Source organism: Eulemur rufifrons, chromosome 15, assembly GCF_041146395.1.
Source record: "Eulemur rufifrons isolate Redbay chromosome 15, OSU_ERuf_1, whole genome shotgun sequence".
Classification (NCBI taxonomy): domain Eukaryota; kingdom Metazoa; phylum Chordata; class Mammalia; order Primates; family Lemuridae; genus Eulemur; species Eulemur rufifrons.
This window is the reverse complement of record NC_090997.1, coordinates 58,220,221-58,245,575: the sequence shown is the minus strand read 5'-3', so window position 1 is coordinate 58,245,575 and position 25,355 is coordinate 58,220,221.

Genomic DNA, 25,355 nt, shown 5'->3' with positions numbered 1-25,355 from the left:
CAGAACTCTGTGTCTCCATTTCTTTATTTCTTATCATTGGCTTCAAGGCAGGATAATTTTGGGTCTACATATTTCTGTCAAAATCAATGTGTTTAGGGATTTTAAAAGTCCATTTACTGGCCTCCAAATTTTAGTGCTGAGATTAAGTTTGGATTGGGAGCATTGCGTAGACTAGTCTCCATGTCACATTCAACCAAGTAAGGTGTCCACCAAGCAGCCCAGCCCATACACTGGGAGTGGGCTCTCTCCTGGTGTGCTTTCTCTCTAACTTTTTGCTCATGTTACAGTAGGTGATTCCCACTGTTTCAATTCCCCCAAGGCTGATGAATCAAAATGAGATGCTTATTTCTCATTGTCTAATATTCCTTCAAGAAACATTTAGATAAGTTGGGCTTAATTGTAGTATTTTGCTTAGTAGGATAGATTTTTTATAACACAGAATCCCAAAATAATATGGTAACCAGGTCTTTATGATCAAGTCATTGTATTTATTCAAACAATGTATTCTAAATGAATAGAGACTAAATATTAATCAGCAATGAAGCTGCAGGTGAATTTTTCCTTCTGATTTTCCTTTGTTATATGGTCATATTGAACACATATAATAGATCAGAAAATAATTTGAGACATCATCCAGCATTTCCTTCCCCCACCCCTATCAACTACCCATATTGTGGACATCATTAAGTTTGGGGAGAAGCTATCAGATCAGTGTGTTGGAGAATAACAGCATGGAAACTTTTGCTTCTATAAAGAAGAGCCTAGACTTTAGGTATAACGCCCCAAATTTTGATTTCATAGCAACAAAACCAGTTATTTTTGACCTCCCACTTTTTCAACCCCTCTCTTACCCCCTCCCCAACATAAGTGAGAGCTGTGTAATATTGTAAAACAGTAAGAATTATTGGAAGACAAGAGAAAACAGAGTCAGTGAAATGTAATCAACTTGCTCCCTCACCCCTCACAGACCACCTGACCAGGAAGGGTTCTCAGTGTAGGTAATAAAGTACACTATAAATTTGGGATGTCAGGGGAGAGAGGTCTCTTTTCTCTGTCCTAGTTTATCCCTTAGAGGAAACTCATAACCTCTGAGAGAAGATCCCTGAGACTTGAAGGTGTGGCAGAGTACCAATGGTGGAGTAGACTGTTTAAACGTGAAAAGGCCAGAGGCTACCTGTGCAGCCACCTGTGCTCCTAAGTGACATGGGAGACCACTCAAAATTGTCTATGCATCCCCAGGATGTCATGTAGGTAAACTGGGAGAGCAAGTCATGTGTGGGCAGGTGTAGTTGGAGACTATTTCAAATGATAAAGTACTTATCAAATTTTTCTCCAGTAACTCCAAGAGATACCCCCATTGGCCCTCTTACAGTTTTTGGTACATCTTTCAGATAACTTACCATGAAATGCCTTTTATTATAGTGTTAGTCAGTTTGGGCACCTGAAATATATCTACAGAGATCATGGTAAGGGCACAATAAACATAGAGAATTTGGCGATTTTGTTTTACAGTTGAATATCTTTCTTATATAGATTATAAATTGTGAGTAAAGCTACCATATTTTACATATTTCTACCTCTCGCAATTAGCTTCATTTCCACATGAAACTCTGTGAAGAGATAGAAAGACAAAGAGTTGAGTGGGGAGGAAGAGAGAGAGTGAGAGAGATTATCTTCTGAATTCTAGAAACCTATTTGATTACGATTTTGACAAATGAGTAACTGCATTAGAATAGTATAAAAGATTACAAGCAGTGGTTGTGTGAAGTGACAAGTTATATAATTGTGCCACAATTTATTCATCTGTTAAAGTGATGATAGCAACAACATCTGCTTCATATGTATATTTGAGAAATAAATGATTTACCATTTGTTACACAAAGTAGCATGATGTCCGGCATAGAATAAGCACACACAAAATATTTGCTGAATATACAAATTAGTTTCAATTTCGACAACCGATTTTAATTCTAAGGATGCAGGAATCTGGGTGGGTAATTATCTATTGAAGTCCAAAGGAAGCAATTGTAATATTTCTTATGTTAGGAGCTAACTCACAGACAGGGGAATGTTCTGATTTGTGAACAAATTTTTATTGCCTACCTGATTTAGTATAACCTCATGGAGGAGATGAAATAGAGTTTAATTGATTATGATACTTTGAAAAACAGGCAGTTTTTTAAAGCTATTAATGCAACTATAGTGCTGTTCACAAGATGTACAAAAAAAAAGCATCTAAATTTAATCACATTTTTTGTTCCCTTCCTTTCCCTTCCCTCTTCTTTTCTCCTTGTCTGCCTTTTTTTCTTTTTCTTTCCTTTTCTTTTTTTCTATGACATGTTGCCTACTGTATGCCCAATCCTCTACTAGGTACAGACCATACAATGATGCATTAGGAATATTCAAATTCTAGTGGGGAGACAGAGCTGCATCATACTATATAGTGTGCTTGGAAAGTGATATTATGGGAAAAGAATACAGAAACACGTAGGAGAGGTCCCTAACTCAGACTTTGCAATTTATGAAAGATTTTCTAGGAGAAGTAATATTTAAGGTGAAACCTACAGAACAAAAAGATGTTAAGTAGGAAGAGAAGTTGCTAATTAAGATTGTTTCACTATGAAAATACGTATGAGGCCTGGGAGGTAACAGAGGTCAATATAGGAATTTGAGGCTGCAGTGAGCTATGATGACACCATTTCTCTCCAACCTGAATGACAGAGTGAGACCCTGTCATTCATAAATAAATAAATAATTGCAGCAACTTGGATGAAGTTGGAAGCCATTATTCTAGGTGAAGTATCTCAGGAATGGAAAAACAAATGCTGCATGTACTCACTTATAAGTGGGAGCTAAGTGATGGTACACGTGGTCATGCAGAGTGGTATAATAGACTTTGGAGACTCAGAATGGGGGAGGTTGGGAGGGAGGTGGGAGCTCAAAAATTACCTATAAGGTACAATGTATACTATTCAGGTGACACGTACACTAAATGCTCTGATTTCACCACTATGCAATTCATCTATGTATCAAAAAACCACTTGTATCCCCTAAATCTACTGAAATAAAAAAAAAAAGAGGAAGAAGAAGAAAAAAAATAGAGTTTGGAGGGAATGGTACCTAGGTTCTAATGAAAAAGAGCTATGTGGTATAACCTCATTCAAGCCAATCAGTAATGCTGAAGGATTTAGTCTTCACTGAAAGGAGAGGTTAGATGATCTCACACATCCAGAATAGGAAGAATATTAAAGATACTCTTGGCACAGATAGCAAGAGTGTGGGAACAAGTGGGTTTAGATGACCACCGGGCATTCACAAGGTGATTCTCAGCAGTCCCTGGTCCTGAAGGAGTTCCCTGCCCAGATAGTTTGGCAATCATTGGTGTTTAGCTATATAGAAACTGAACAAGTTTTTAAGGAATTTCAAAATAGCCATTTGGTTGTGGGTAATGGAGAAAGTCTGCTAATCTGAACAAAGAGATGAAAATAGTAAAACACCAAGTGAAATAATTATTTATATTGTCTTTTAACTATTCAAACATTGGACTATTCCCTACTTTTAACTCCTTAGATAGAAGTCTCTGACAAAATTAATCAGTCTCTTTCAGAGTTGTGAGAAATACTTCAATAAAGCAAATTGAAAATTGGCTGTCATTACCTGGTATGTAAACTTGCCCTTAGGTGAATATTCTAATATTGTAATTCCTAAATGAGTTTTCTGACTAATGAATTGCTTACTTTAAAAAAAAAAAGGTAAACAAATTATATAAAATCACTATGCTTTTTTCCTTCCGTTTTTTCATATTGATTACAAATGTTCTTACAATTAAGGAATGGCAATTTTATTACTATCTTAACATGACAAAAAGCTCTTCCAAACATATTTTACATTTTTTTTTCTTTTTTGAATATTAGTCCATTATAGGCCATGTGTAGTGGCTCCTGCCTGTAATCCTAGTACTCTGGAAGGCCAAGGAGGGAGGATCGCTTGAGGTCAGGAGTTCAAGAACAGCCTGAACAAGAGTGAGATACCAGAAATATTGTGGATTTAATATTTGATAAAACTGATTTTTGTTTAAAAAAAAAGAGCGAGACCCCGTCTCTACTAAAAATAGAAAAAATTAGCTGGGCATGGTGGCGCACACCTATAGTCCCAGCTACTCAGGAAGCTGAGGCAGAATGATTGCTTGAGCCCATGTGTTTGATGTTGCAGTGAGCAATGATGGTTCCTCTGCATTCTAGCCTGGGCTACAGAGCAAGACTCTGTCTCTAAAAAAAATAAAAAGAAAGAAAGAAAAACAAAAACATATATATATATATATAGAGAGAGAGAGAGTCCATTATAATCATTAGTTTCCTATCTGTTAAACTGCTTTTTAATTACTACAAAAAGATTATTTCCTCATTGATTCAGACCTCATTGTGTCTTGGAAAGTACAATTGGACAATGGGGTGGAAGGGCTGATTAGTAATTTAAATATTAGAACTGATACCATTTCACATGATAATTTTACATGGCTCTTTTTCATTACTGTTTTTCCTCCTGATTTTGTTTCCTCCATTTTCTCATTTTCATCTTCTGAACTAGCACTACCTTCGTGCCTTGTGCAGGCTGCTTGTTTTGGCTATCTCCACATCATGAGGCAATGTCGGCATAAACCCTGTACTGAAATTTGAGGAATTTTTTTGTTGTTGTTGTTTATTTAGCTCCACCTCCCTTATAATTATTGTTAATGACTTACAGATTTCATCATTAGTTAGTTTAAAACTTGCCAGTAACAGTATTGGATGTTGTATTTTGTTATTTACTATGTTTTCCTAGGAATTTTTGAGGGAGTTTTTGGGCTGCTAGCCAAAAGCTATTGTATTCCATGCCTTGTTCTTATGTGTATTGAAAAAATATATCAAGTACTTTCTAAAGTATTATGTTTTCACTGTTAAAACTTTATCCAAAATGTATTGTTCTTCGGTATCCACAATACGTTATTTGTTTTTCAGAATTTTTTTTTTTTTTTGGACCTCATGTTACTTTTCTCTCTTCACTCATCTTTTAATGAGAAAGGATCAGTCCAAGTCTTCTGTTTCCAAGGAGCAGCGCCGCTGTGTTCCCATCCTGCCCTTCACTCTCCACCTGCATCCTTTTGAGGCACTTTCTCAGATCTTATGCTGAAGCCTACTGATGTGCAGAGTGAACCTGCAAGACTGGACACAGTGTTTCTGTTCTTACTGGCCGCTTCTCTGATTATGCTGAGGTGTACGTGTCCCCAGAAAATTTGATGCAAGCTGTGTCGTTTCTGTTGACAGAAGGTACGCAAAACCCCCAAAAATGCACAGTCTCTCATGCCCTTCCATTCTCTCGAGCCCTCCCTAATTATTTAGTTCACCTTTCAGTATCCAAGGTGCATTTTTTTTTGTCTGATGTGGCTTCTTAATCTGTGGCACTACTGAGAAATAAAACATGAAATAGTCACAGATGAAAAGATAACTAATTATTAATAGATAGAGTATCTTAAAGCAGCTTTGATCACCCCACAGAGCAGCTCTTCTGCACAGTAAATCTAACATGAACCTGAGTTAGGGTATCTAGCCAAGGAAGATATAAATCACTTATAGTTTTCAACATGTCTGGGGGCCATGATTCTTTCTCACCCATATACACTGGTATCAACACAAAAACATTGGTAACTCAGGGGATTTCAAACTTTTACATTTGTTTCTATATGTCTTTTAAAATTTTCGGTCAGAAAATAGGGATTGAGTGAAGGGACAAGTTAAACAGATTATATATAGTTATATATCAGACATTACCATCTTTACCTAAAAATAGTCTCAAACAACTTTCATTGGATTTTCAGCTTGGTAAGACACTGTAAAAATATGACTCTTCCGGGTCAATTACTGTTAGTCTCAGCTACCCCTATTATTAAGACATTTAGTAAGAGCTAACTCCTAAAAATATATATTCAAGACTTTTTATTTGAGGTTTTACAGTTGGAGACTTTCCCTATGATGTCTATGCAATGGTTAAGAGTGACTCTAGAGCTTTGTATCTTGTGCACAAATTCTCCCACTATCACAGTTAAAGTGGTCAAATGATTTCATCTCCCTCTGTGAGCCTGGTCACCTTAAGAAACTTAGTTAAACTGTATGTGTTTCAGGGTTTGTTGTTTGTTCATTTGATTGTTTACTTGTCTCCCACCACCACCATTTGTACTATGGGAATGATGATGGTACCTCTTGATAAATTTGCTGCAGGATTAAATGTATAACTTGGGACATGTTTCATATATAGTAACCCTTCAATAGATTTCAGCCTATATTAATTACTATGCTGTTCAAATATCTAGTCTATTTAGTTATGTATCAGATTACTTTCCCTAAAAATATACTAAGCATATATGTTGACTGTATTTTTTTTGGCTAAATATATTTGTTGGATGAATTGATAAAGTATACATAACAACAAGTGTTTATGATGTTAGGTTAATCATGCAGATCTATTTAAAACATTATCAGCGTGGTGGGACTAATTAATTTTTTGTGACTATTTTCTTGCAGTCATTGTGCATTTTGCATGTATTTTAATACTGAGATGCTTCTTAACTTGTAAGATCTCTAGAAGTTAGAACACTTGCATTATAGAAACTTGTTAAATACAGAAAAATGGGTGCAGGAAGTTTACTTACAATACCACCCACCCAAGCCAACAGCCCCTCTACAGCATTGCCCTTGAGAGTAACAACAACCTTGTGAGCAGAAATTTACTTTCTTCAGGTTCACAAAAATAATGAGTGATAAAACCAGTATTTGGATACAGATATATGTGTCTCTAAAGCTAACAGTATTTCTATTATACCATGGTGTCTTCCCTCCAATTTAAAAATACAGGCTGCACTTTAGTGCTAGATAGTACTTGAAAATATTGACAGTGAATAAATGTCACAGTTCTCTCCTAGTTGCTACATGCTTCGCAGTGACGTAGAATGATAAATATACTTCTAGATTGTTACTTTTGAGTTGAGTTATGAAATATAAATAAACGTTATACTCAGGCTACTTTAAAAGCATCTGGTATTTCCTATTTAACTCATGGCTGTGTGTGTGTGTGTGTGTGTGTATGTGTGTGTGTGTGTGTGTTATGTGTGTGTGTGTAGAGGGGAGGCATACATACAGATATGAGTAATCAATTTATGTAATATAACTTATGAAAATTGGCCAAGAAACACTTTTACTGATTTGGACACCTGAGGAAAGACATATTGTTCTCCTGTGTAAAACATGTCACCATCCTGTAGTGGCATTGAGAGGATCAGGAAGCACAGAAAGTACATGAGAAATTCTAACTGATGAATAGATCAATGACTTACTTTCTGTTCAATGTCAGTACAGAATAAATTATAGGAGTGAAAACTGTACACATGTCCAGGAAACACCTTGTTTTTTTTTTTTCCATAGAAAATAATACATTTTAGGCTTTAAACTTCTAATAATAGAAGTTCTTATTATAGCCATATTTAATTGGTCTCCTAAGGTTCATGTCCTTTTAAAGGAAGTCCTCCAATTTACTGCTTGGATAACATCAGTGGCATAAGCTTCTAAAAGAGTTAGCGTTTGACAGATAAGTAAGGGACTTTAACAGTGTTCTCTTGTCATATCAGTGTGTTGGAAAGTAAGAACTGGAAGTCTCTGGAACATGTGGAGGTGGTGTGTGGTGAAAGGATGTAGACTTGCGCTGCATGTCTGGTGATAGCATCTACTCCACAACCGTAATAGCCATTTACTGAGCTTGTATGGTATTGCTTTCAGGGGTTTAGGTGTTTCCTGTGTGTTTCTTTAATATTATTCTCAAAAACAACCTGGTAAATAGATATTATTTCCTCTTGTCTTTTCTTTATAAAAGGCTAATCAGGCAAGTAAAGTTTGATCTAACTAGAATGAAAATCAGGCTCACCACGGTACAGGCACTAACACATTAGTTCTATGACTGCTCTTACTGGGAAAGTTTAAATGCTTGACTCAAACCTCAAAATTCACCTTGTGAATTTAATTCTCTTTAAATCAAGTTTGGATTTTAAAATACTAGTGAAAATGTTAATATACAGTTTTCAATTGCATGCAAGATCAGTGTTATTTGCCTCTATACCCAGAATAATTCCATAATATCAATACTACCTGCTACCAAATACCCAAGATTTATGGAAAGCATATTCTATGCCAGCTATAGCAGTAAATGCTTTGCATTCTTTATTTCATTTAATACTCGTAATGACACTATAATTGAGTTTACAAAAGTTAAGAAACTTGCCTAAAGTCATAAAGGTAAGAGGTGTTTTTATTTGTTATTAATGTTTCACATGATTTTTTAGCACTACTGAAATTATGTACTTCATAATACTGATGATCTTTCAAAAAACAAACAAAAAAAACCAGATTCTGGGCTCTCATCATAAATTAAATTATCACTTTCTAAATGGTAATATGAGACATAATTATGAGACTTTAGTTTCCTCTAACTTTAATATATGCTAATATTTATGTTTCCCACTGTTTGATTACAAATCTGTTATTTTATTCTTTGACCTCTCCACTATAACCCCTCCTTTATGGATTATTCTCCTGGATTCAGTCATTGTCTTCTGTTTCTATCAGTATTATAGTCTTAAAGAGCTCATCTGTGATTATATTTTTAACTGTCACAACTAAAAGACTTCTACCTGTATTACCGTATTTACATCTTGTTTTGAAGCTTCTTTGACTCTTATTTATAGTCTTATATAGTTTGAATAATATTCTGTTCATTTTGGTGCACATATTTAGAAATGCCCAGTAGTAGAAAAGATACATTATAAGTTCGTTAGAATATAGTCTTCCTTTCTAAAACTATATTCAAGAATCTTTATGAAGCCTTAACAAAATATTAATTTCACCTATTATTCTTTTATCTGGAGGCATCTTCTTTTACATAGAAGGTGTTGGAAAACATCATTAAAGCTTTGAAACTGCAGATTTGCCCATATATGTATGAAAAATATCTTCCATGTGACCTAAGCCAAAATACCAGCTTGTATTATCAAACCAGTCAACCAAATCAGACTTACTTGCTGTTAGGACAAACATTGAGGCATGTCTTTTCATTCATAAATGTTTAAATGCTTGTCCCTATGATATCCGTAACACATTTGAATTCTAAATCTTAGATAGGCAGATAGATACAGATAGATAGACAAGTGGAGATTGGTAGATAAATAGATAAAAGCTTAATATTTTAACAACTTCATTGAGAAAGAGCTTGCATATGAGAAGATTCACCTATTTCAAATGTACAATTCAATGACTTTCAGTAACTTTACCAAGTGATGCAACCATCTGCTGTAAATTAGTTTTAGGATATTTTCAACCCCTTCACCAATAAGACTCTTCATACTTACTTATAGTTTCTACCCTAAGTCTACCTTATAGTTTCTAGCCCCAGCCCCGGGCAATCATTGATTTACTTTCTGTCTCTATAAGTTTTCCTTTACTGGAAATTTCATATAAGTAGAGTCACATAATGTTTGACTAGTGACTGGCTTATTTTCCTTAGCCAGTTTTTGGTTTTTGAGGCTCATACAGGATGTCATATGTGTCAGTGGTCCATTCCTCTGTTTTTGCTGAATAATATTTCATTGTATGGATATATAATCTTTTGCCTCTTTATTAACCAGTTATTGAACATAGGTTGTTTTTGGCTATTGTGAATGATGCTGCTATGAACTTTACATGTAACCTAATTTGTGTGCAAATCTTTGTGTGAGCATATGTTTTTATTTATGTTAGACACATATCCAGGAATGGAATTGTTGGGATAGTATGACAGTTTGTTTAACTTTTAGAGAAACCACTAAACTAGTTTCCACTGTGTTTGCACCATGTTATATTCTCACTAACAAATTATGAGTAATCCCATTGCTCCATGAGCTTGCCAACATTTCTTACTCTTCTGTCTTATTTATTGTGATCATGATAGTAAGAATAACATGCTATCCATTTTGGTTTTAATTTGCATTTCCCTGATGACTGACAATGTTGAACATTTTTTCATGTGCTCATTAACCATTTGAATATCTTCATTTGTATATATTTTGCCAATTTTTATTGTTTGTCTTTTTAATATTGAATTGTGGTAGTTCTTTGTATAAAATCTAGATATGAGTTTTTTACAAGATACGTATTTTGCTAATATTTTCTCCCTTTATTCATATGGTGCTCTATATTCATTTTATTTTATTGTAAACTGTGAGACTTATGATAACTAAATTGTGTAATTGATTACCTTTTAAAAAAAAACATTCTATCCATGCATCTTGTGCAATGATCATAGTTGTGGGAGGGTCTGCCAGTGCAAATATGAACATTTGTGCATTGGTCTCCTGTCATGCTTACCTGTCACATTTTACCTTAAACATATGTGAGTTGAAATATTCGCTTGCAAACTGAATATTTCATAGGGAAATGCCTGATATTTAGAGCCTCAACACCTATTATTTGAATGTGCATAGGCTTGTTTGCTTCCTAATTTGTCAGCATGAGGTATGCAATTATGGTTGAGAAAACAAAATTTAAATAGTTGTTTTCTTGGTTCAGGTTGTTTAGCAAAACTTCAGCTGAATGTTCCCATCAGCTATTTTCTACATTGTTCTCTTTTTAAGGGTACTCTCAGACAAACAGTATGGAGAAATTATGAAATGGTTTGAACATCTATTCAGCATTTATTGTGACTGTAACTGCCTAATCATTTTTCTCTAAATTTATATGCCTATGATATTATGGTAATTTTCTTCCTAATAGGAAATATATTAGCTTTTTTTTCTTTTCATGTACTCTATTTGGAATTTTTATAGTGCTTAGTATGCATGAATTTTCATTTATTCTTGTTAAGTTAATGTAAAAAATAAAGCACCAAATGTGACTTATTTTTAAAGTAGCTTTAAGATTTTAAATGTGCCCTAATTAAAATTGTCCTTAGCATTAAATATCAGATACAGATAATTTGGTATTAAATAAGGTGCCAAAAGATAAACTTAGGCTGGTATATTATTATGTTTAACTTTTGTTACTTTCTATTAAGAAAAATAAATACATACTATTAAAGTAAGATTAAGTAATATCGGAGCCTTTCAGAATGCCATGGAAAGAATTTTCATTTCAAAGTAGAGGCTAGCTATGTTATAAACAATGAATTTTAACTATAATTCTCAGAATAAGAGGCTTAGTTTATGAACATAGAGAATTATTCTTTATCTTTTTTATCTCCTTCACCAAACTCTAGTCAAAGATTCTTCTGAGCCCTCTTCTTTTTAGGCCTATAAGAACTACAAACTCTAAGCACAAATGATTTCATCTGTCACCCACACTAAAAGACTTGAGTGAACACTAGTATGGTTACTATCTCAAGGCAATGTCCCTAGGATGGCAACCCCAGGCCCAATAAAATGCCTGCCTGAGAAAGCTCAATGCTGCTGATATAATTTACTCTTTGTTCCAGCCAAAACCTGACTGGAAGTCTCTGATCTCCCTTTTCTTAGAAGTATTATTTTAGAAAACATTCAACTATAAATCCTTTTTCTGTCCCTTTTAGATGGATCTTCTACAACTCAGCAATTTCTTTCTCAAGAATCTGGGCACCATCCCTTTGAAATGTGCTCAGCAACAAAGATAGGACCCGCTGTCCTAGTCTCCTTGGGAGGGTAGGAGCCTAACTTTATAAATTAGCAAACATAGGTGGCCTAATACAGTGACAGACTTCTCTTCCCTTCCCTCCCTAATATCCTTTAGTACTTTTCTTTTAGCATACCCTGTCATTTAAAAAGCCTCCTGCCTTTTGTTTCAGTGGAGTTGAACTGAGTTCATACAGCAGTTTGTCTCTTCTACTCAGTAGTCTGAATAAAATCTTTCTTACCATTTTTAACATGTCTATTGAATAATTTGTCTTTGACATGGCAAACACCATCCTTTCAGTCACTGAGACTAAAACCTTTACAGCCATCCTTGATTTCCCTCTATCTCTGCATTACATATCAATTCACCAGAAGATCCTGTAGGCTTTACCACTTTTGATTATCCTTTACTATCTTGGGCCAAGCCACCTTTCACTAAATGGATTACCACGATGGCTTCTTAGTCATTCTCCTTGCACATTGCCTCCTTCAGTGGATTTGCAAAACAATAGTCAGAGTGATTCTAATAAGATATAAGTATATTATATCTCTATTTTGCTTAAATTCCAGCAGTGACCCCCCTCTTATTATAGTTAAATCTAAAGTCCTTAAAATGGAATACAAAGCCCTATATCTGTCCCTTCCTACCCACAATAATCCACAATAATCATCTTGCTGACTTCATACCCTTACTGTTCTTTCCCCTGATTGGTTCCACACCGGCCACTCTGGCTCCCTTGCTGTTTCTAAAATACAAAGCACCAAGCATATACCTGCCTCAGGGTCTTTTATGATTCCTTTTCTTCTTTATGGAGTGTTCTTCCTCAAAAAATCAAAATGACTTGCTATACTTTGTGCTTCATGTCTTTGTGGAAATCTCTTTCTAGGTGAGGTCTTCCTATATGATCACCCATATTTAAATACGACCACTCATATTTACAATCAACTCCCTCTTGCTACCCTACCAGTCCAAACCCAGAATTCTTTCTGCTTTTTCTCCATATCACTTGAGCTACCTGAAATGCTGTTTAGTTACTATAACACTCACTGGGCTCTACTGGCATCAGTGGTCTTAAGCTTGGATTGATAATTAAACTCATAACACAATAGGGCTCACCAGCATCAAGTTTATTTAGTTTTAAGAAAGGATTGAAGACAGAAAACAGTATAGCAAGCACAGTTTCCCATATCCACATTCAGAACATGTTTCGTCACAGGAGAAGGGGCTGAGTGGTCACTGGCCAGAACAGCCTTCAGCTTTTGAATCCCTTCACCTTTTATGTCTAGCTACTGTACTGTGCCCTCAGGGTACGTGTGTAGTCTCCGCTCCCCATTGATGCTCCATCTCAACCACACTGGTGACTGGATTCTCAGTGAACAGTGCCAACAATAAAGCACAGGTACTTGTTCTTATACACAGTCTTTGGTTGAATTCTCATTTATCTTGGATCCGATATTGTGTCTACCTATGCATTATTTGAGTAAATATTGCAAGGAAAATTAATTAAATGTCACATATTCAAGCATCTCTGGGGCCATAAAAACATAAACATAGAAAAACCATAGAAACAGTAGTTAAACCTTTCCTTCCACTTTATACAGATTTATTGTTACTTTGTTTATTTTCTGTCTCCTCTGACTTTTCCTAAGTAGCAGTGTATGATACTGTATGACATTAGCAGTATATGAGATTTATACAACTTTTGCTGACATAGAGAACTTTGAGCTCAAAACATACATTCAAACGTTAAGCTGAATCTTGAGTTTAATGTTGTAGTGCTTAGATATTCATTACCATAAATACAGACTCTTACTTCTGCTTCCTTGTTGATTTTGTTTAGCTTTTCCAGTATGAGAGCTATGCCATTTATTCCACTCCTTTAATTTTTCTTCCAGATGCCATAAGGCTCATAGTTATATTTGGAACTGTGAAAAACATAGGTTAGCCCTTATAGTAAGCAGATTTCTTAACTGTTTCCTGTGATTCTGATTTTCTATCACAGTTAAAAACTTTACTTGAATGTCTTTCATTTTAAGCTACCTCAATTTATTTGGTAATTGGACAATATATAAATATAACATAAAAATAAGAATAAACAAGATTTATGGATTTGATTTTTGTTTTTAAAGCCCAACTGACTATTAAGTAGGCTTCTACTTGATTAGAAGTTTTCAAGGTATTACCATCAGTAAAAGCCTTTGTGGTGTGTGTATATATTTTAAATATATATATGTAGGCATAAATATTTAAAATAACACTGACTATTTTGTATTCAATCTATGGATAGCTGAAAAGGATCAGTTCTTTAGCCAAAATATTCATAGACAAAATGGTCTTAGAAAATAGTGGCAATCCATTAAGGGCAAGTCATTGTAGATTATTTTAAACGAATAGTGAAACATTTAATAGGGTTTTTCTTTTTTCAAAACTCCATATTCTGTTTTACTTTAGGTAAAATAAATATTTTATTTGCTAGAGCTTTGTATTAGTATTGTCATTTTCATTCAAATGGTAGTTAATAATAATGGAGAAATACCTGGATAGGTTGAGATATGAAGTATAATGAATATCACGTTACTTAGAATTAATCAGGGAGTTGTGGCAAATCCAAAATTCTGAACTACTATAAAGTCCATTTTTATTTATCTTGAAAGATTTGGATGATACATTTTGAGATTATTTTAGTTTCTCTGAGCATATTTTTAATGAATATTAGGAGATGGCAGAGTAGATCATGTTAAATAGAGATTTAATTTGCTTGAGATTCAGTTTGCTGTAGATTCAGTAGGCACATATTTGTTTGTAGATAATCTAGCTATTACTGAAATTGGCAGTATTTATTATTTAACTCATTACATACTTGAAATATAAAGCTGAAACAAAAATTGGTACTTCCTGAGAAACTTCAGGGAAATGAGATTATTTCAAGTGAATATGATTAAGAATATTTTGAAGCAAAAGAGACAAAAAACAGGATAAATACTTGCCATTTATGACATTAAAACTTTATTTCTGACTCAATAACATGCAGTTATTAAAATAAATGATTACACTCCTGTAGGAAATGTCCTCAATCAGTTTCGTTTATAATCATTTAGGTGAACTTGTAAAGGTTGCCAGTATATTAGCTAAATTTCAAAGATACCGTGTTTGTACTGGAGGCTCTAGGAAAAAGACAAAAGTGATAAAGGAGAGATGTTTTCATCATATTAATTAAATATAAAAGCAAAGAGTTAATTATAGAGCTTGATCAGAGATGATGAGAAAGTCAGAGTCTCTGTCTAACTTTACATAATTAATATTTGTCAAGCACTAAAAATGATTGGAAGAAAAAAGTTCAGATTTAAGTTAAACAATTTGGTCTCAGCATCATTAAAAATAAGCTCCCACCTGCTTCTAATTTTCTTGTTGATTAGAAAGGTCATTGGCTGTTTGAACAGTGAAGAAAAAAGGAGCTTTTAGAAGAGCATGCAAATGAAAGCTCAAGCAAGGAGTCCTGTATGTTAATGAGCGAGGGGCGTTGATCAGTATGCAGTTGCAAACTCTGACTATGATAAACATACTTGAATATCTTTCAATTCACAAGGGCACTCATTTGTGTGTGCAAGTCAGCGGCATAAATCCATTATTTGAAATTGTACTAAGACCTTCAATTACCTTTGTGAAAATAGGTGATATTTTTATATTTTATAGGATTTGGTCTAATGGCCTTGAAAGCAGAGTTTGAAATTCTACTAAAATTACAGATCTCATTAAAATATGATATTAAATTACATTATCTATGATCTCTTATAAATACTCCATTTCCTCTTTCCATGCAGTTTTTCAATCTTCAACAAGAACAGAAAATGATAATAACCATCATTCATTGAGTACCAAAAATGAACTAAGTATTCTCTATATATTATCTCCATTAATCATTACAATGAACCTACTTGTAAGGGATGATTATCCTCATTTTATAGAGGCTAAACTGAGGCTCAATTCTCTGTCTCAGGTGAAGGACTTAGCATTATTTCTTTGCAGCTAAATACTCCCTCAATATTCCTATCACTGAGTTCTTAACAAGGACATCTTGTCAGCATCACCTAAGACATTTTTGAACTTGTATAAACCTGGGCCGGATGTCTAAAAATTCTGTTCGATAAGTTATTGGTGATGCCCAATTCTCTGAATTTTGTTTGTTTATAATTTTTAAGAGATCAACAGTGATGCTGATGTTACCCCTAGTTGAGAATCACTATTATTTGCCATTACAGAATACAGTTACTAAAATACCATTTTCAGCCATCATTAGTAATCAGACGCAAATTGATGGCCCAAGACTCTGAGTCCTAGAGAAATAGAATCTGTGCTATTAATATTAATACTGACTAATACTTATTGATCTCTTATTATGATCTTGATACTATTCTAAACAGTCTAATAATCACTTAATACTCATAAAGATATTACTGGATAGATATTTTTATAAACTCATTTCATAAATGAAGAACTGAGGCATGGAGTGTTAAGGAATTTTCCCAAGATAACAGAATATGAATGGATGCTACGTGATTACAGAGCATACAATCTTAAAATAGTCCATGAATATTTACTAACCTCTCTATGGCACTCACAAGAATCTTTTTTTATATCATGAAATATTTCACATATCCAAAATAATAAGCATATCATTGATGATAGATGTATGGATAGTAATAATAATATGCAATAATAATAAACTGCATATTTAACTGTCAACTTAAGATTTAGAACAAATTGAAAATTATAGCGTTTCTATTTAGTTTTGTAATATATTTGAAATAAAGTTAGGTTCATTTTTATCTGTTTGTATTACATTGTAGATTTTTCATCTTTGTTTTATTTTATGATAAATATGCGTATATGTAGTTATGTATACAAACACATATAATTTCCCCTTCTGTCCTGGCACATGAGTATTTTTTCATGTGCTTTGCTTTTTCAATAAATAATATAGCCTACAGATTCTATTTGTTCAAAGTACATTTCTCATTCTTCTTTTACAGTTTTATAATACTCCATTGTGTTAAATACCATAATTTATTAGCCCAGTATGCTATGAATGTTTCTAATACTTTGTAATGGCAACTAATGCCATAATGAATAACATTTTGAATATGTATTTTAGTTATTTGAGGTGTAATTTAAGGATAAATTCATCAGTGAGATTGCTGGGCCAAATGAATATGCAGTGTTGTAATATATTGCCATCTTCTGCCCTGATTTGCTTTGCTTTTTTTTTTTTTTTTTTTTTTTGAGACAGGGTCTCTCTCTGTTGCCCTGACCTGAAGGTGCAGCAGCATCTTCATAGCCCACTGCAGCCTCAAACTCCCAGGCTCATGATCCTCCTGTCTCAGCCTTCCAAGTAGCTGAGACTACAGGCATGCACCACCACACCTGGCTAAGTTTTTCTTTTTTAATTTTTTGTAGAAAGGGGTCTTGCTATATTGCTCAGGCTCCTATTGAACTCCTGGACCTAAGCAATCCTTGTGCCTGGGCCTCCCAAAGTGCTAGGTAAGATTATAGGTGTGAGACACCATGCCTGTTTTATTTTGTATTTCTACAGCATTATGTGAATTCCTATTTTTCCAGGGCTTTATCAACAGAAGTGTTGACAACTTTTGAGTTTTTGCCAACCTGATGAGTGATATATAATATTTCAATGTAATGTTAATTTGTACTTATTTTATTCTGAAGAATATTGAACTGGTTTTTATACATTTAAGAACCATTTTTATATCATAATTTGGAGAACTATTCATATTTTGGGCTACTTTTCTTTCTTATTTTTTTCATCTCTTTTTCCTTTATTTGAATAATTAATCATATCTTAGGGGAATTTGCTTTCTGTCTTTAATATATGTTTCAAATATTTTTATTTATTTTTTAAATTTCAGAATATTATGGGGGTACAAATGTTTAAGTTACATATATTGCCTTTGCCTTGCCTGAGTCAGAGCTACAAGCATGTCCATTTCCCAGACAGTGCACACTGAACTGATTTCCTGTTTTATCTTTTGGCATTTCTCTATGACATTGTTTTCCAAGCACTTTTAAAAAGCATATAATTCAATTTGTTATTTTTTATTGCCTCTGTATTTTTGAGTCATAGTTGGTTTCCAATCTTCTACCCCTACCCCCACCAAGGAGAAGACAGACAAGTTACCTTGTCTCTGCTGTAGAAGTAGAATCACTCCAGGCTCTCTCTCTTTTAAACTGCATCATACATCAGAAGTCACAGTTTTGTGTGAGGGTTTCTGAGTCAATCCTCCAGCACACAGTTTCCAGTACTGAAACTCCATAACACATGGATTTGTGGATTGTCAGTTTCTCCAAAAGCTAATTACCTCTTTGTTTTAACAGCTTATTTATCTCTTTTAGAAATTTTTCTAAATTTCTTAACATTTTCACCAATAATTTATAACAATTTATTTTAATGTAAACTTTATTAAGCTTGGTTTTTTTTTTTTTTTTTGGATTTTCAGGATATCTTGTTTGCCCTGTTGCTTTATTAGAGAAAACAAAAGCCTCAGATATTGTTTTTCAATATTATGGAATACATTGGTCAATAACATTGATATATCTGAATGAAAACTCTATCTGAAGCATTCCTTTAATTTCATTCTGCATTTTCCTTGAATGATGATGTATGATAGAAAAATTTTATAAAATTATTTTATGCACTAAATATTTGTTCTCAAACTACAACAACAAAAAAATAGGTACCATGAAAAATCACCAGGGGGAAGAAAATAGGCATGAAGACAAAAAGTAGAAAATTCCAGGGGAATCATTTTTATAGTTAAGCTATGCCCAAAAATCAGATTAAAATGATTTACTCTTTTTGTGTATTTGTTTTTATTTATGGTTTTCCTCTGTGCAACTTTAAAAAAATACCTTACTATTTAATATTTAATTTTATAATCAATGGATCCACTTTATATAAAAACAAACAGGAAATAGGATTGGATTGGGGCAGTAGCTTCCAGCCCTGATTTATAGACCAAATTCAGGGTAGCTGCATAGGAAGACTCAAAATTTTATTTAAAATGCAGATTCCCAGGACTAATCCTTAATTAACACAGATAAATATTGATCTATCAACTTTACAGATAAGGAAATGGAGGGTTAAAAAAATAAATTGCCTTGGGGCCTACAGGTACTATCTGACAAGCAAAGTCAGTTGACAAATATTTATGTGTAAAGATACCAATGTCAGGCATATTCTGTATGACATTTGTGTCAAGCTTCTGGGTTTTTCTAATTATCTATTTGTCCATCATGAGGACAATGCAACTGTATAGTGTCTGCTATTTGGAAATAGCCTGTATTTATTACAAAGTAATATCATTTCTGTAGCTGTTAGGTAGAATTCTCCAAACTAAATAGAAAAAGAAGCTCTAAGAAGAGTTGGTCAGGATCAATAGTTTAATATGATGTATATTTATTTCTGGAATTGGAGATGTCACAGTATATTTTGTGGCGGAGAAAATAAATTATATGAGACGAAATAAACATAAATTGCAAATGCAAATTTATTTCTTTAGAAAACAAAAGCATATAAACAGTTTACTGTTGATTGATGTTTCACAATTCTGTTTGTAACAACACATTTACCAGGGTGAATGTGAAACAAGGTAGAGAACATTTTGCAAGTTTCTTCTTTCTGAAGGTCATTCTTTAAACCAAGCAAAGTGGAACTCTGGTAAAGCTTAAAGGGTATACAAATATGCTAGGGCTATGATCCCCAACTCCTGGGCGGCAGACCTGTACCAGTCCCTGACCCGTTAGGAACCAGGCTGCATAGCAGGAGGTGAGCTGCGGGCAGCAAAGGAGTGAAGCTTCATCTGTATTTACAGCCGCTCCCCATCACTCACACCATTGCCTGACCTCCGCCTCTTTCAGATCAGTGGTGGCATTAGATTCTCATAGGAGCTAGAACCCTACTGTAAACTGCACATGTGAGGAATCTAGGTTGTGTGCTCCTTATGAGAATCTAATACCTGATGATCTGAGGTGGAGCTGAGATGGTGATGCTAGCGCTGGGGAGCGGCTGCATATACAGATTATCATTAGCAGAGAGGTTTGACTGCACAATAAACGTAATGTACTTGAATCATCCTGAAATCAACCCCTCACCCCAAGTCCATGGAAAAATTGTCTATCATGAGACCAGTCCCTGGAGCCAAAAACATTGGGGACTGTCTGCCCTAGAGTATGTAAAAGACATAGAAAAGGACTCGTCTCATGTTTATTTCTAATTCTGAAGTAGGCTATATGACTAACTTCTCTAGGATTTTAGCTTCTCTTGCCAAAATTTCCCCTGCTCTTTCGTTTTCTTCAGACAGACTTTATAAACAAAATATACAGGGAAGATAAGAAATGTTTAAACAAAAGAGATGTATTCTGCTTACTCTGCCTCAATATTGGATTTTCTGAGTATATATTATTCCATCAAACCTTCCGAATAGAAGCCCCAGATTCATTATCAGTAAATATTTGTTTATGTACTATCATTAGTAATAAAACATATACCTCACTGAAAAAACTCTGTCCAATGGACCAGATGCTAGGGATTATGTGCTAATAGAAGAAGTCAAATACAAAAGTCTGAGAAAATACAGCATAGGAAAAGATAAAAATACATTCGGGAGAGAAGCAATAAGGGAGTGTGGGTCCAAAGGGGGAAAACATCTAGGAGTTGGCCTAGAACTGCTGACAGCTTTGTTAGGTCAAAATGCACCAAAATAATATTAGCCTATTGTAGCTACTGTACCAGACAAACCTCAGAGACCTCACACTCTAGCACACCAGGAAATGTAATGGATATGTTATTAATGGTATGCAGTGTTTCTATCATGGGTTGCAGAACAAGTATGGGGACTCAGTCTTCTGGCCAATTTTCTCAAAATATTCTCCAAAGTACCCAGAAGATATTGGAGTGTTCTGAAACACTCATATATTCATAGTGTTCTGAAAATTAATTGTAATTAATTTAAACTTGGAAGCCTTCCATAAGCCAGTGCAATAAATGAGGTGGGGAGATATGAGTGAAATATTTTTTGAATATGTCACTCAACAATGTGAGGAGAATTTATGTTTGTACATGAATTACTGTATTTGACAGAGGATACCGAATTAAAAACCTTGACAGTTATTAAAAGTTAGAACTTCAAGAGATGTTAGCAATGCATCACATGAAAACCAGTAAGCTTCAAAGCAGCTCTTTCAGGGAGTATAAAGGGCAAAAATGTAGTTGCAGTAATTTCCAAGAGTAACCACAGAAATTGCAAATATCTGTGGTTTGCCTTAATAATGCAGAAACATAAACACCAGAGAACTGTTTCTATGAGAAACAATGGACAGGTTGCATTTATCTTTTTTTCTGAGGTTATCATCAAGTACATTGTCTATAAATGAAAGATGATACCACAACTGTCCCTTCAAAAATATCCCCAAATGTGAAAGGATTTGAGGTATTCCTAGCTAAGATAGATTGTTCCAGAAATAGGTCCAGAAGGATAAATATATATATTTTTAAACCTCTCAAAAATATAAAATAAAAACATGCATTATTTTTAGAAGAAACAAGGTAATTGTCTTCATTAAATTCAGTCTTGAGAAAATCCAAATGCAACTTTCAGTTGTTAATTGAACTGTTAAACATTTTGTGCAAGTAGAAATGCTAGGCTAGATCACGTACAAGATTCAGACAATGCTGTTTTCATCACACAGGTGATGACAAGTCAGCTTGCCCCTTTGATAACGACTCTCTGATCCACCATTTTTTCTGGCAATAGTTTAACAAAAATGAACTAGCTAATGGAATCTTGACAGGCCATCTTGCATCTGAAGAAGTATTTTTTTTAGCTGTAAAATTTCACGTTAATGTTAAAGCAACTGAAAATTTTGACCCCCATCTCAGGTATTTATATAACCACACTTTGAAGCTATTAATAAAAGGACAGATCCTGGTATGGGGTAAGCAGGGTGCCCCCAGAAATCAATTTATCCCAGAGGCTCTATAAAGGCAAGAATTGCATTCAAACTTTTTTTGCAGGATTTTCCCATCCTCTAGAAGGAGATTTGAGTACTTTTAAACACCAGCTGAAGGAAGTCATGTTGGCTTCAGGGCTGGGAGAGTGGATCCTGTGGAGTGGGAATGCAAACCATCTGCTGAGAGCACGGAGCCATCATCACAGTATCTGTCATGTTATGGGGTGTCAGTTAGTGCTAAAGGGCAGGAAGAGATGGTGGAGCTTGGACTTTGGTGGGCAGGAAGGACCACTAAGCTGGAAGGTTAAGACATATATCCTCAAACTACATGAAACCTCCTAGTGGGAGCCCCTGGAAGCTAGAGACACCAGCCTCAATCAGAGGTCAGATAAACTAAGCCTCCTGACTCTTAGCTTAGATTATATTCTTAGTTTACATCTAGTGCATATGCTTTGATTATATGCCCAATTCCTTCACTTCGTTTTCAATATTCTGCACTCTAGTGAATTTAGCTATAGGTTTAAAAAATAGCCCTTTCTGATTTGAGCCTTGAAACTCCATATTGAAATGTTAAGTTTCTTCACTCTTTGCCTATACCATTCTCCAACTTTGCCTCTATCATCTACAAACAAAAAAATTCTTTGCCTCCTCAAAACTCAGCTGAAGTTTCATCTCCACAATGATGCCTGACCAGGACTAATCTAAAGAGCCTTCTTTCTCTTCTCAACTCTAGCAGTATTTCCTAAAATGTGTAGGAAATGAAAGCATTTTCACAAAATGTGTGTAGATGTTAAGCGTTCCATCAGCCAATTAATTTGGAAAAATATTCTGTTAAAATTAAACAGCCTTGGTTAATATATGACATTTGAGATTGAGATATGTAGCATGTTAATGTGAATTATGAGCCTTAAGAGTGAGATATGAGAGGAAAAATTTCACAATTGTATTTAGTCAAAACAATTTTTTCAGTGTTTTGCAAAACTAAGAAGTCGCCCTTGAGAAACACTCCCATCATATAGTAATTATTATCTAACCCATTTATTTTATATTTAATTATATATCATGTTTAATTGTTTTACTTTCTATATGTATACATCTTTTTTTGCAGTCAAGGCAAATGCAATTGCAGCAAGGCATGTGCAATAAAACTTTGTGTATAGTCTCTTCTCTCTTCTCTCAGTCCCATGGTGCGTAATATGACAATGAATAGTAATGAATATTTTTTTAAAAAGTTAACCTCTGTGTGTGTTCAACATGGAGACTCTCCCTGCTGGTTTGTTAACACCTTTACCAAATTGTCAATAGCTACATTTTTTTAAACAAGTCTGTTTTTATAGTTATATTTATTAAGATAAGGTGTATATATATTAATATAGATACATGTATGTCTTATTCTAATAAACTCACACCTACATAAATTTACTAGTAAAAAATGTCATGTAAGATGTTAATTCTAACAAATGATACTAAGAGTTTTTTAAGGAAGAGGAAGAATCATAATTTTCTAAAAAAAACCCTCTATCTGCATAACCCACATGGATTCTTACTTTCTTAGTTAATAGAATTGCCCCCAAACCAAATTTCTCTCATTTGAATTCTCTTTTATTTGTGAATTACCTGGTAGAATGGGAGCATTTTTATAAGTAAAAAAAAATCTGCCACTAAACTCACCTGAAAAATGTCATGAGTTAGAGTGATACCTAGTGCTAGATTTTTCTTCACATTGAAGGACACATCCTCACAGAGCTCCTGACTGTAATTCTCACCCAGCAGTTCTCATTTCAATAGGATCACCCTTTTGGACTTTCCCTGGATGGGTGCCATTCCTTCAGCCTTCCTTCAATCTTAGTCTTACTGACACATGACTTTATGAATTAGCTCCTCTTCATCTTAACTATGAATATTATTTTTATAAATATTAACTCTGGGCTATGATACATGTGCCTCCTTGCCATTTTGTCAGTACATGTAATGTGATCTATAATGCATGCCAATCTGCAAATTTCTTAAACATGATTTCAGGTTGAAGGGAAAAAAAAGTGAGAATATAGCAAATAGGAAAGTATTATATTTTACAAAATACAATGGTTGCATTGAAATATATTATTAGTATTTTTAATTCCAATAATGCTTTTTTTAAGCTCTAGAAAGACTTATAAACTGACTTTTTAAAACGACCTTTACTTCCCGTAGCAGTGAAAAATCACAACATCCCATAGACCTATGTAATAATAAATTGTTCACAATGTGGAATTTTCTGATAAAACTACCATATTAATATTAAATATTTTATCTAGGTGTTGACAATACAAGGACAATGTGATTTTTATATAGTTATACTTTTTAAAGTTTAATAAAGAAAATTCACAAATTTGGCTTTGTTTGAAGTGACTCAGGCTTATACATAAAACTGTCAACTCTTCTAGTGAGAAAAATGTGAGAGAATCACAATATCATTCATTTCACTGTTAAATAAAATGCTATATATTCTCCTATACCTGATAAAAGGAATTTTTGGATCTGAACTCAGTCTTGAGCAAACTCTGTGATATTATGCTGAATCTATAGTTTTCCTTTGCTTTACTTTTTCCTTTCCCAACCTAAGAAAATTATATCAAGTTAGGTAATATATTTAAATTATCAGTATCAAAATAATATTGTTCCCTCAGTGAGGCCTGGATTTGCATTTGGGAAGGACAGATGTAGCCCCAGAATATTCAGTGTTCTGGTCACGTGGGGAAAATAATGGCTGCTTTATGGTATCTTTCTGTCTGAATTTGATTTGAGACATCTTTAAGGATTTGCTCAACCCTAGAATCTCATTGGTACTTTTTATGGATATGTAGGAGATCGTCCTGGGGCATTTTGTTTCAGATTTCTGGTTGTTATACTATGGTTAGGAGCCTTACTGATGTTCTATAGTGAGCTCAAAGTACCCTCTGTTTTTGCTTATGACCTGACATAGGTCTTCATCTCCCTGGAGACTGCCTTCCGGTTCAGCTGTGGGCTGTCTGTCTGGACCATATGTTTGACGTAATTAGTAAATCTGTTCCTGAACTTCTCAATACTTTGAGGTTCAGAGAGTAGGCCAAATTATTTTATTTTATCAGAAATATACTATTCCTACTTATTTGACATGGGAATAAATGAGATTTTTGGAACTATTTTCTGGGAGATGCAAAGTTTATGTAAAAATAGGGAAAATACTGAAGAAATTTGGAGGAAAATGCTTGTAAGTAAAATAGACTTCTTATGAGGACAGACTAGCTCTTTCAATTATGTCTGTAGCATATTTCCTCCTATTTTCTTGCTAATAGAACCTGGTTTTCTGAGGGAATTGATGAGAATATTCTAAGAGAAGGTGTGACCTACCTCAAACTCCAGGGCTTTTTGCCCCTCCCTATATCAACCACGGAAATCCCTTTTTCTTTTATTAGAGATTAGTTTAGAGTTGGACATCAGACCCAATTTACTTTAATGAGAAGTCAGGGAATTCTGCCAGGGAATTAATAAAAGAGAGATTTAAAGAAATGTTCCTCCTCCTTTTCCTTCCTTCCTTGGAGTTGATGTGTGCAGTACTGACAGCAACCTTGTAAACATATAGGGGCACCAAGAGAAGTACAGAGCAAGTGATCTATC